Consider the following 14,520-nt stretch of genomic DNA (forward strand, 5'->3'; position numbering starts at 1 on the left):
ACAGAATGTTTATAGCTCATATAAAAGATATTGCTCATATCTACGTCCTTCCTATAAATTCAACTGTCAGCAAGTTCAAAATAGCACCAAAAACGGCACTTTTGGTCTCATGTCTCAAGTGGAAAAGCTGGAGCTAGTGGGCTGCCAGTATTTTCTAGAGTGACGTTTAATGGCTCATTTGAAAGCTATTGCTCATATCTAGCTCAGAACCAGATGACAAACCAGTGTTTCCAGATCATCTACTTGACTTGGAAGGATATTAATATATATTTTTCTTCCATTTTTTCTTCACTTTTTCATCGAAAAATTTGAGTCATGTAAAGTAGGTTTTAACCAAGATGTGCGATGAATATGTAATTTTAAAGCTGAAATAAGAAGCCCAATAACGTTATTTAGCGAATTGTCAAACATTCTTAAATTTCCAATGCAAAACATGATAACCTACTATGTTTAGTACCTACTGAAAACAAAATTTTATTTCAGTGAACAGTTCTAATTATAATTTTACAATGATCATTCAGAAGAAGCTTCTGATAGTATGATTGTTTTTATTAGTATATTGGAAAAAAAGCATAACAATCATCTTTCAGATGCAATTTTTAATTTTTAAAAGAGTATAAAAGTATAATTCAATACCGCAAAGCAATAAACGCAGCTATGCCCTAAGGAAGAAATCTTCCAGTTTTTTTTTCTTTTTTTTCAAGATCTTTCTAAAAATCCGTCAGTAGTTTTTTCAACCAAGCATTAGAGCTCAAATACAATTTTTAATGGAAAGTTTTTATTTACCTAACTTAAATAGCGAGTAGAAATATTAAAATGGATTTCTGTTTCTAAAATTGTTCATGCATGGATTGTTAATAAATGGATTTCTGATAATAAAACTGTGATAGTAAAATAAAAAATAATAGTAAATATTAATAAAATAATAAAATTGTGATGGTAAATTGTTGTTCACAAACAGTGAATTGCTATTAATATTGTTGGTAACAATGTTTTGCTAAGACGATGGAAACAAGACTATGATTATCTCAGACTTTTTTTTAGGGAAACGATAACCAAACATGCTAAGGTTATTTTTTGAACGAGAAATAACCTCTATTATTGCTCATTTATTATTACGAATTAGTATTATTATAACGACTACTGTACAACTATAGCAATTAAATGCAGTTATTCTATTTCATTACGACACAGTTACTGTTATTACATATAATTAACTTTTAGTCGTTAGTTAGGACGAGCAGCAATATTTTCCTTTTTTCAAATGATTTCTGAGTTTCTGAGTTTTGAGTTCAAATGAATCGAATGATTTCTGAGTTCACATTGATGTTCCCTTTTGAATTAGAAATGAAGACAGACAAAAATGGGTAAAACCTTTTTTTTAAATAAGCACGGTGAAAACCTTCTTTTTCTTTTTTGAGTGTCAGCAAGCGACTCGTTTGCAAAGGGCTAGCAATTTAACTGTGATCTAAAAGGAATTAAATTCTGGTTTTAAAGTTTTTTAACATCATCTTTGTTTTTATTTTATATTTCTAATTTGTTGGTTTCTTGTTGTTTTTCTCATTGATTTTATTGTTTCTTTTTGTTTTTTTTCTCACTTTCCTGATTTTTCGGCCATTAGGATGGACCACGATTATTGGTCCAGAATATCTACCTTTCTTTTGCTATTATTAGCTTTATGCTTCTTTTTATGATTTTAAAAAGGATTGTTTTTTGTTTTTGTATTCTCATGTTGCCCAAGCTTTATGGCTGAAACTTGTTTTTCAACTTTTTACATCAAATAGAATTGCTGAAATGAAAATATACAATGTAAAATTTTTTCGTAAATTGATAAATATTTAAGTCTAAAAACCAACACAATTTGTCTGTCTATTCTGAGAACTCAATGTATTAAGTTCAAGACGTTATAGTACCAGAATCACTTCTACTTAATGTTTGAATTAATTTAAATGATTCTATATAAATGGCATGCACTTAAGATGAGAAGATTAAAAGAATTATTGTTCCTAAGTTGATGGGTTTTTTGCCTCTTTCTTAAAATTCTGCCTTGTCTGAATGCAATAAGTGTATTTCTCTCTCCTATCTAAAGTTCAATCTGATAGCTATAGTTCATTGTTATACTTTTTGAAAAAGTTCCCGTTTTATTTTTCTACGAGACTTTTTGATGACTTTTAAAAAAATAAAAATTGAGACAGTTGTTGACTTTAGGAGCTCTGACATTCAAGAAGACTGCGAAGAAGAAAGCTTCGCTTCAACTCTTAGTTCGCTATGGACTGTATCTGCAGAAGAAGTAAATCAAAGGGGTAAGTCTCTTTCTAAAATTCCATCTAGTTTTGCTGTAGATTTTCCCTCCTTTCTGCCGTTTGTTCGATAATACCAAGGGGCAATCAAAAAGTGGGAACTGGGTTGAAGAGAGATCTAGGAGAATAACGAGGCGTTATATTCATAGAATTGCAACTAGGGCTTGGGTTTAGGGTTTGGATTTAGAAGTAGTTAATCTAGAAGCATATGAAAAGAAATTCAACTTAAAAGTCATAAAGGGAGATAAAATAGGACTTGGTGTGCATCCACAGCATCAATATCTTGATGCATCTCTAGATGGATTGCTCCCTGATGGCACACCTATAGAGATAAAAACTGTCCATAATATACAGAATTCGAATCATTTTTGATGCTGCTCAGTCAAAAATCTGGTCAAAGGATTTTTTATTGAATTATCCACTGAAGGTCTTCAGTTAAAAAAAAAATCATAGGTATTTTGCCCAGATACAAGGCCAATTCGAGGTACTTAGATAGAAAGATATTCCACTTAATAGTTTTAACTCCATTGATGACTGGGAAATAATTACAGTTCACTGGTCAAAAGAATACTGGGCGAAAATATTTCCAAAGCTTGAAGCTTTCTGGAAAGAATCCTTACTACCTAAAATTTTAGACTCGAGGCTGGTAAGGAATATGGAAATCAGAGAGCCTATGGTCTCAGAGAGATATGAACATCGGAGACGACTCGACTTTTGTATGGCTAAGGCTCGTTTATCAGAAAAGTTTAAAAGTTAGAATACGAAAAATTTCAGAATTCCAGATGTTTTCTTCCTAGATACTGTCCTGGTCCGGCCATTGACAACCTATCGTCTGAAGTTGTTACACCAGAAGAACCCGAGTCTTGTCTAAGGGACCAAAATTTTGCCTACCTAAAACGCAAGTAAATTTCTTAGATATTGTCTCCAATTTGGAGGCGGGTAAAACTGGTTCACGTGGTGCTGTGGAAAATCCAGATTTACTTCGAGGAGAAGTGGTTAAGAATATTCTTGATTTCATTCTATATTCCTCAAGGTCGAAAAATCAGGAAACACAAATTCTCACAAATTTAAAAAAATACCCACACATCATTATCACCAGGGCTGATAAAGGAAATAAAATTGTTATCCTTGATAAAACTTCATATAATCAAAAAGTTACACATATTTTATCTCACACCCATACTTAAAAATCCATAGATTCAGACCCCACCGATAAGTTCACCCGTATAGTACGAAAGGAGCTAGGAATTTTGCAAACTGAAAGACGTATTACTCCACAAATGTATAAAATATTTTATCCTAAAGGTTGTTCCGCTCCTAAATTTTACGGGCTCCCAAAAATCCATAAGGATGGAGTTCCTCTACGCCCAATTGTGGCTTCTTATAGCTCTCCGACTGCCAGATTGGGGAAATGGTTGTCAACACATTTTCGCCCCCTTATGCAAACGCAAACTTCATACATAAGAAATTCAGTTCACCTTGTGGAAAAATTAAAATACATTGAAATAAAAAAAGACACATTTTTGGCCAGTTTCGATGCCATTTCTATGTATACGTCTTGTGATATTAAAAAATGTGAACTAGCTCTTCTTAGGAAATTAGAAGATAATATTCCACACCATTTCATTTTGTTTGACGAAACCTCCATTGTTGCCCTCGTTAAAGGTCTGACGCAAGTTTTCAGGGAGGCAGTTGAAATAAAAAAAAAAAACATTAACCAAAAGGTAGCTCTTAATAGAGACACTGGAGAAACTTTTATAAGTCCCATTTATGACGAAATAATTAATTCTGATCGTTTTCACATACATCCACAAAATTATATTGTGCAATCAAATAAAATCTCCGATAATAATCAAACTGGAAAGCGATTAGCCTTTAAGAGTGCTTTACGTAAAATGAAATTATGAAATGCCGACTTGTGTTTTTTATTCAGTTACCCTTTCACCGTTACTAAGAAAGGGTCGTCTAATTTTAGTTTTGTGATTTTATCTTTAAGATTTGTTTTTTTTATATTTTTTTCAGTTTTATTCTGCACTGAGGACGGTCAAGTGGAGGTCTTGACTTAAATATTTGCATAATTTTTCAGTTTTTTCACTGGCTGTTATTTGTCCTCGTTTTCTTCCTTTCTTCGTGATTTTATGTTTTAAACAGATATCTTTGCGAGTGTTGTATCTTCAGGCGTTGAATTTGCCGCGGTGCCTGATTTCAAAATCATTGAACGAAACATTCAGAAAAGGTTCATCAAAGTTCGGGTACAAGATAAGGAGACGAAAGTGAATTTATTGAAGAACGCAAAGAAGCTAAAAGGCAAAACACTCTCGTCATTGTCCCATGTCTACATTAGTGATGACGCTCCCCCCCCCCGAAGTATAGAAAATGCGGAAGAATCTCCTTACAAAAAAGGCGAAATTACGTGAACTCGGTTTTGAAGCTTGGATCTCTAAAAGTTTTCCCCCAATTCTGCATTTCAACTGTCCAAATGGCACGCATGCAAAATACCTATGGACTGACCCTACCCCTGTACCCACCTCACCGCAAAATTATTATCTGCGATCTAGTGCTGCTAATAAAGTTGTGCCCCATTTTAAACATAACTTGGTTGGTGTTAGTGGAGGTCGATTTGACGCTCAGAATGAATCAATGGAGTGAATATTTAATATATTATCGCGGGACTTTTCCTACTCTCTCTGTTTGTTGATTATTAATGGAGTGAAGTATATAGTTTTTCTTTTTTGTCAGTGTCCTTATTCGTTTTTTTTATTATTATTATTATTACATCCTCTCTTGTTTTTTACACTGTATTAAAGAAGTAAAAAAAATATATATTTTGTTGCATTGATTGAGTTCATATTTGGTCAATTGCAAAGTACCTAATCCTTAGCCAAGATTTTTTTTTCTCGTATCGGGTCAATGTTTTAATTGTTTTCAATACTTTCATTGTATCCAATAGAGTCATCATTTATTGCAATGTTTAGTTTCGTAATCTCTTTATTTCGTAATAAGCTCATATCTCACCTGATTTAATTTCAATGCGCTTCATACAAATCTTTCTTTTTAAGATGTTCACTGGTCATTTGCCAAGATAAATAGCAAGGTATCATTTTTTAATAGGGGTATGGCTAATCACCTTTTACTCTATGTTTAATGCATATTTGTTAACATAAGTAAGTTATTAATTTTTTTTGTAGCTCATTGTGGGTTTTTATTTGTCAATTTGACGCCCAATTTGATTTTTAATAAAAAATTATGATTAAGTTTCCGGTGCCATTATATTTTTATTTTTCATGTTTTTCTTTTATGCAAATTTTCGATTAGGTTTTGTGATATTAAAGTGAAATTTAATTAATTATAATTGCAATTAGTCTCTCCTCCCCCTATGTTCTATCCCCTCTTGTCCCGTGTATTATTAATGAAAAAATAATTTTTTGTTTTTATAGATGAATTTTGTTCCCCGTTCTCAATGATATATTTGTAGTTGAAGAATTTTTTAATTGTTGGGAATATTTGCGCATATTTAGGATACGAAAGGAATGCGGAATGTGTTGCATGGTTAAAAAAGTCGTGTGTGCTAGGCGACTAAATCAAAAGCAAAGTATTGTTCTGTTAATAATACCGAAGTTAATTTTGAGTTTTGTTTTCTTAGTTCATGAAGTACTTAGACGATTGATATGTATATTTAGCCTCAGTGTTTATCTGTGTCAAAGATTGAGTCACCGTAAGATAGGGCTTGTAACTCTTAGTTATGGATAGTATATTTCAATCTCCTTCATCACCTCAGAAATTAAAGGAATTAGAGAGTAATAAAATAGATTTTGTGTGTATATATAATGATGTTTCGAGTGGAATTTCGGACCTTGGTTGCAGTATTCGCTTGCAGCTCGAAGATACGAATTATGTTTTACCGTGGAGATTGGTCCTATATTCCGTAAACCTGGCAATTATTTCAATATTTTTCATCTGAATTGCCAAGGGCTAAATTCAAGTTATAGCTTTATGGAAGATTTAGCTAATAGTTTTTTTTTTCAAGTGATAGCTTTAACTGAGACATGGCTTAATGTTCATAATTCAGAGTTGCTTGTTTTAGAGGGATATAATTTTTACACAAAAAATAGGCAATTACGTCAACATGGTGCCTTGCCGTATGTATTAGATCGGATATTGGAGTGACCATTCGGAGCGATTTAACTATTTATTCGGAGATGGTGTTTGAGTCACTCGTGCTTCATCTGTGTTTAGTTAATTATTTTTGCTACTTAATAGTTCTCTACCACCCACCGACTTCCTCATATAATGAATTCTTTGATCTTTTGGAGGAACAGCTTTATAAGATGCCTGTGAATCTCCCGTGTTTTCTTGTGGGCTTTTTAAACGTTGACCTGATTGAAATAAATGCAAAGAGCAGCTGACTATTGAATATTTTCGTCTCATTTGTATTACTTCCGGCAATCGACATACCTACGAGGGTCATGGATACATCCGCGACATGTATTGACAATATTATCTCTAATGTTAACCCTGATTCCCCCGTGTTATTGTTAGTGACACTTCTGACCATTTTGGTGTATTTTCTAAACATGCTATTCCTCTGGGAAATAGTTGTAGGTTAATGAATGAGTTTTCTTGGCATTATGTGAATAAAACAATTATCTTGCGTTATAAGAGGGTTTTATCTCAAATGAATTGGGATAATATTTTATCAATTGCATCTAATAATGAAGAAAGATTTAATTTATTTTACCAGATTATCCAAAGTGAATTAGAAAAGCATTGTAAAAGGAAAAAAGGACGGCGTAGGACAAACTCAAATAAGCCAAGGATTACTGGAGACCTTCTAAAATTGATGCGTATTAGAGACCAACTTTACAAAAAAAGATCGATCCCAAATGCGATTTAAACGAGAGAATATATGATAATTATCGCAATGCTCTGAATCGATTATTAAGAAAAGTAAAAAGATAATTTTACTCGAGGAAGTATCGGGATGTCCGGCAAAAACATGGCACATGATTAAAAAAGTACTTCAGCAGCCAACGAAAACGATCCCACTTGAAAAAGTTAACCAAGAAGGTAAAATGCCCAAAAGTGCTGATGATGTCTCGGAGGTATTCGAAAATTACTTCTCAGCGGTAGGAAAGTGAGTTGCTGAAGGAATCTGCCCAATGTTACATGATCCAAGCATTTCTGACTACCTTGGTCTTTATAAATTTCTGAGGTGTAAATGTATTTAGCACCTGTGTAGCGATAAAAGATACACCTGTGTAGCGCGCCATTTGTAGCAATAAAAGAAAGGATTGAGACAATTGCGGTAATGAAAATTGACCGCGTCAAGTCTAAAATTGTAATTTGAAGCTGTGAACTTACACCTTATGAGTTCTCCGATAGCGTCACTTATAGCGCCAAGGACTGCGCCATATGTAATATTATAATTAAAAGCAGCGTACCGATCGCGCCTCTCGCCGAAAGCGAGAAAATAAAATTAATAAAAGAATGTAACCTCTTTTCCTTGGGTTATCTCGAAATCAATTACCTGTTATATTATATGGAAATCAGATTCCTAGGGAGCATTACCTTCGGAGTATGCAAACTAGCTACCTGTGGTTCGACTAGATACAGAAATATAAAATATAATAAACGGAAATAGAACGACAATAGTTTTATTATGACTTACATATTTAGGTGTACAGCAATGCTCGCTTCAATTGACGGCAAATAATAACCAAGTCTCTACAATGACTGCATAATAATTTGAATCGCAATGCCTGTATGCCAACATAATTCTGCTCTAAATGATCCTGAATCTGATTTACGAATCTTTTCAAAAAGGCACTTTTACCCCACTATCAAACGTAGTTTTTTGTCCTGCGCTCTAATCGACGACTCACAATTGGCCTAAGTCCTGAGGTAGGCCAAACCCTCCGTCCAATAATCAGTCTTAAATATTTCTGATGATTCAAACGTTCACACGGCTCTTATAACTTAAACTTCCTGAGAAACATTGTTTGTGTAGCATCTTTTTTATTGCCCACTATCTTAGCGAAATCCAAAGCTGGATAGCGCCTTTCTTTGTCTGAGGCTAAACTGCAATTTTTCTCTTTGCTGATTAAGGACTTTTCTTTTTTGAAACTAGATTTAAACTTAATTAGAGGGAGTCGGAATCATCTCCAGAAAGAAGGAACTTTATTTTTGTATCTTAAATATATCGCATTTTACTCACGGTACACCTGTATCATTGAGTGAAATGAAACAGATCATCTACAAAATGAAAAGTAATGCTTCTGGTAGTGATGTTATATTATTAAAGGTGGTTAAATTTATTCTGCCACTAATCCAGAAGCTACTTTTGTCCCTAATTAATTCTGCATTAAAAGAGGGTTTCTTCTCGTTTTGTTTTAAAGTAGCTCGTGTTACTACTGTTCATAAGGGTGGTGAGACAAATAATTTAGGAAATTATAGGCCGATTTCTGTTCTTCCTGTACTATCACGTGTTTTAGAGAGGTGCTTTGCTCCCCGTCTTTATGCATATTTAGAGCGTCGTAATGTGTTAAATCCTACTCAATTCGGATTTTGGCATGGTTACACAACAGAACAAGCGGTGGTCTATCTAAGCAGCGTAGTCAATCAAGCGTTGGATGAAGGTTACAAGGTCTTAACAATATTTTTAGATATAGTTAAAGCTTTCGACACAGTAGATCATCATCTCGTACTTCTAAAATGTAAGTTTTATGGCATAAGAGACCCTGGGCTTAACTTTCTACGCGTATTTTTTAGCAGGGCGGCTGCAGTATGTTCAGATTGACTCAAAGCGTTCATCAAGCTTTTCTTTTACATGTGGCATTCCACAGGGCTCTGTTCTTGGACCACTATTATTTTCAAAATTTGTAAATGACCTAACTCAAACCATATCTAATATAAAAAAACAATTTCAGTGAATTATTCAATGATCCACAAGAAGTGACAGTACCGATGTTTGCTGATGACACGTCACTTGTTTGTCTCGCAAGAACTGAGAAGGGATTACTTGAATTAAGTAAACAATCGTTAGACAGAGTTTCAACTTGGATGCGCGTAAATAACTACAAATTCACCCGGCTAAGAGTAGTTTTATCATATTCTCACAGAACAGCTACATATTACCCATGGATTTCTCGATTAAGATACAGTTATGGCGAGATTGAAAGGAAGTCTTGTGTCAAGTATTTAGGTATTACACTTGATGAAACTTTGTCGTTTAGGAAACATGCTGGGAACACATCAGCGATTTTATCACGAAACATTGGAATCCTTAGAAAACTCGCACACTTTGTCCCGCGTCGCATTTTAAGGTTTTTGTATTTCTCGATAATACATCCATATATTTTATATTGTTCTTCGGTATTGTTAGGGACATTTTCGTCGCTAGCTAATCCAATTCAAGTTCTCCAAAATAATGCTATCCGTTTACTTTTAATAAATCTTATAGTGATTCTGTGAGATTGGAGTACAGAAGACAAAAGATTTTACCAGCTGCTGGCTTACGGTATTTTTATCACCAGTTATTTATGTTCAAGTATAATAATAATAATCTACCTTTATGCTTCTCAGGCAAGTTTAAGATCAGGTTTGATTGACACAATCATAATACTCGAACAAGTAAGGCGCTGTCTGCTCCAATTGCCGTTACTACAAGGTCTAAGTTCTCCTTTATTTATCGAGGAATAAAATTATGGAATAGTAATGATAAGACAATTAATGACATAAAAAGGTTTGAAGAATTTAGAAATAAAGTTAAGGAAAAATGTATTCTAACTATGAGTTTTAAATTATTATTTGTCATTTTTATTTGTATTTTATTTATAAATTTATGGACTAGTAATAATATAATTATTAATGATATAAAATGGTTTGGAAAAATTTAGAAGTAAAGTCGAGGAAAAAATGTATTCTATTAATGAGTCCTAAGCTATTATTTGTTTTTTTTCCTCTTCTTCTTCTTCTTTTGTTGTTTGAGGTGTGTGAAGGAGTTTAGTGGATTATTTGGATTGTTTTTCTTTTTTTTTTGTCGTTACGGTGACTCCAGTAATAACTCAGCAAGGAATTATGTATTTTATTTATACACATACACACATATATATATATATATATATATATATATATATATATATATATATATATATATATATATATATATATATATATATATATATATATATATATATATATATATATATATATATATATATATATATATATATATATATATATATATATATATATATTATCAGTATTTCTGGTATACTTAATTTGTGCTATAAATTAGTACTAAAATTTTCTATGTTTTTTCTATTCCTGGCATGCCCCTAGGACAACTTGAAATTGCAAGTTCATGGGCAAGCTAGAAGATTTAGTTGAAAGACTTGTTTTTTTTCTCATGTGTTATATGTATATATATATATATATATATATATATATATATATATATATATATATATTTATATATATATATATATATATATATATATATATATATATATATATATATATATATATATATATATATATATATATCTATATATATATATATATATATATATATATATATATATATATATATATATATATATATATATATATATATATATATATATATATATATATATATATATATATATATATATATATGTATGCATTTTGTCAAGTTCTATTTTTTATTACTAATAAACTAAACTAACTAACGATCATCCCTTGAAAAAAAACAAGCACGCATCTGTGATCATTCTTCTGGCAAAAAAAATACGAAATTCCACATTTTTTTCAGATAGGAGTTTGAAACAACTACAGTATGATTCTCTGATACGTTCAATCTGATGGTGTGATTTTCAATAAGATTCTTTGACTTTTAAGGGGTGCTTTCTCTCTTTTTCGAAAATCAGGCAATTTTTATCAGGCTTTTCCCTTTGGTAGGTAACACAAAACTTAATAAAACTTTATATTTGTAATCAGCATAATAAGCCGATTCTTTTGATGTATCTATTGGTTTCCAAATTCCGTTTTCTAAAGTTTCGGTTACTATTGATTCGCGTCACTCCTTGCTTATAGTTCGTTATCACGAATTGTTTGATAAGATAGTTTTTTATTAGTTTTAGCCTTGAAAATGATCCTCTCCGGGGGCAATGGTTATATGAATCGTAAAGAATATTTCATAGTTTCGAAAAAGAAAATTCTGTCCGTTTTGATGGCAGGGTGGGGCCTTTAAAACACAGGGCGTGATCGGGCCCAATTTTTCCAATAGTTCTTTATCCGGTGTGTTTACTTGTTCATGTGATGGCCCTTTGTCAAATGAAAAAATCATAAAGAAGAGATTATAGGCCGCTTGCTTTCGTTGTTGCATTTTAATGGGGGTACCTACGATAGAAGAGGGTCTTTAGACTCTTGCTGGGAAATCGCGAACTTTTCTATATTCTTGCTTTTCCGGTATTTCCATACAAATTGTCGTGATTTTTAATGTTTATGTGTCCATATGCCTCCGAGAGGTTGTACTTCCTCCAGAATACGTTTATTAGTACGCGTGTGCATTGATTTATTCGTTTACGAACTTATCCTATATTGTATAGGTATTTAATAAATTAGTTTTATTTAATTTGGTTCTGTTTCTATGCCACTTATTTTTCGTAGTAAATTTATTATGGAAAGAAGGATTAATCTTCTTAGTTACTTAGCAGGATTATACTGAGGGGTGCAACAACACATATAAGCAAACACAGGCACAAGTCAACTCACAAACACACACACACACACATCGAATTACCAATTATATACTTTTTGTATGATGCGACCTGTATAAGAATCATGTTAGCAGGAATCTCTTTGGAAGTGGTATTGGAGAAGGGTGGTAAATTATAAAAAAGGAAAAACCAGTTTGGTTAAATTAAAAATATTAGATACAATTAGAAAATTCGTTAGCAGTATATTTCTAAGTGTTAAGAGTTATTTCCAAAAGTGAAAAAAATAGTGTAGAAACTTCAGTTTTCACCAACCTTCTCCCCCCCCTCGTGTCCTTCCTAGAAAAAACAAAAACAAAAGCAATCGGAAGCGATAAATTCTATTTCTTATTTATCGACTTGCAAAATATGAAATGTGTTTTTATTTAATTTGATCAAATGTTTAAGTACAAACATACACAAGGAGCGGAGGAGGGGGTCCATAGTAACCTTGTCCCTTAGAAATCTAAAGATTTTTTCAATTTTTCCTACAATTTCTTCTATTTTATTTTGATATACGAAAGAAAAGACAATTTTTAGCTCAGCAGTAGTTATATTTTCTTTTACATATCATAACCTGCTCATCTACTTTGATCTTCATAGAATCTAACGTGCTTTTACTAAATCAATATCTTTTGTTTTTTCTCATGTGTTAAAGTGGATTAACAAAAAAAGAACCCAGGTGCCAAAGACTAATTATGTTTCTGTCAATAGTATCATAAACGGGTTTGCTATCGAAGAGATACAAGCAGTGGCGTTACCAAGATTCGTAAGATCTGTTTCGAAAATTGAGCGAGAACAATAAAGACAATTACCCTTAAAACATCAAGAAGATGGTGCACTGCATGCCAAGTAGAATGAGATTTTTGAAATCCAAATTGCGTGTCACATAAAAACCCAAGCGAATTAAGGTAGGAATACAGTTTCTTATGAACAACCTTTTCAAATATTTTTGAGAACAGTGACAGAATCGATATAGGTCTCCAGTTTAACATTTCTCTTTTGTCACCACCTTTATGTAAAGGTATAATTTTTGCTTGTTTAAAGCATCTACGAACTGACCTCTTTCCATAGATAGGTTCACTAAGCATAGAAGACAAGGCAAAACGTAAGCGGCTACATCCTTAAATGCTTTACGGCTAAGACCGTCAATTCCTGCTGAATTCAACTTTACTGTTTTCAGTGCGTCCTCGAAATCAGATTGAGCGTACTTTACGAATTTAATGGAAGGACCTTCCCCATGGTCATCAATAAGCAGCTTGTTTTTATACCCATGGTCAGCAGCATCATTTTAACATCAATTCCCACATTAGAAAAATATTTACAAAACTCATCACTAACACCTTTCTTGCCTATAACTTGTTTTTCACCAACTACAAGTTCATCCACTGGGTCTATAATGTTATTACCACGTAATGCCTCATTTATCACTTGCCAAGTTCCTTTAACATCACCGTTTTTATCACGAAATTTCTTTGAGTAATAATGTTTCATAGATGACTTTCTGAGGGAGGTCACATTGTTCTGAAGGTTCCTGAATTCTTCAAGAAATTGTTACGTTGGAGAATCAAGGTACAACCGATAAAGTCTGTTTCGTTCATTAATTTTTTCCAAAATTTTATTCATCATCCATGGTTTCCTTGGGATATTTTTCTTCCAAGGCAACACTTATCATAAATAGGTGACAATATTTAAAAAAAAGTGTCAAACGCCACCGATGCAATTTCTTTTTCATTCATATCTTCCTCCCAAGAAACTATGCTTATCTCTTCTTGAAACTGTTTAAGATTTTCTGGCTTAAGATTACTAGCTGTCGTCTTCTCCATTTTAAAAACCTTTTTTCCAGTGTCCCGAATTACGCACGCCAAAGGAAGATGGTCAGAACCTGGACATATGATCATGTCGCAATAATTTTTCGGTATAAGATTCACCGATAAATAAATATTATCAATAAGGGTAGCCGGCTGACTAGTAATCCGTGTTGGTATCTCTGCTACCGAAAAAATTGTGCGACAACATAAGATTAAAAAAAATCCAGGTTAGAACTACTTAAATTAAGAAGATTAAAAGTAAAATCACCAATAAAAACCCGATCAAATTCAGTCACCGCTGTATCGGAAATAAACTTATGAAATCATAAAAAAGATCCTCTAGACTAGCACTAGGTGCCCGGTATGCTAAACAAACTAAGAACTTTTTCTTCTCCGAAACTTCAATCTCAATAGAAAAAGTTTCGATCTTACCATCAATCCAACAATTTAAATCCTTCTTTACTGCGCATCTTATTTTATCCTTAATCATAAATGCAAGTCCACCCCGCATCATAGAATTTCTTGATCTTGAAACCAGCTGGTACCCTGGAAAAGAATATGACGGGAGAAAGCTATCCTGTGTAAAAAAAGATTCGCATAGACCCAACATATCAATTTTATCATAACATGAAATAAAAAGGTTTGACACTTCAGAAAAATTTGATGTGATGT

General features: G+C 32.7%; 1 protein-coding gene and 1 long non-coding RNA gene across 5 annotated transcripts in view; both read left to right on the top strand.

Annotated features, from left to right (window-relative positions):
- Positions 1-14,520, top strand: part of LOC148946754 (ubiquitin carboxyl-terminal hydrolase 10-A-like) — a 560,345-nt gene that overhangs the window by 224,281 nt on the left and 321,544 nt on the right. The gene's annotated exons all lie outside the window — the stretch shown is intronic.
- LOC148946756 (uncharacterized) lies at positions 1,931-5,788 on the top strand. Its single transcript, XR_016142480.1, has 2 exons — positions 1,931-2,303; positions 5,738-5,788. It is a non-coding gene; the product is annotated as an uncharacterized LOC148946756 (long non-coding RNA).

The sequence above is a fragment of the Artemia sp. Qi Xiang Cuo genome, chromosome 11, assembly GCF_049724085.1.
Source record: "Artemia sp. Qi Xiang Cuo chromosome 11, ASM4972408v1, whole genome shotgun sequence".
Taxonomy (NCBI): Eukaryota; Metazoa; Arthropoda; class Branchiopoda; order Anostraca; family Artemiidae; genus Artemia; species Artemia sp. Qi Xiang Cuo.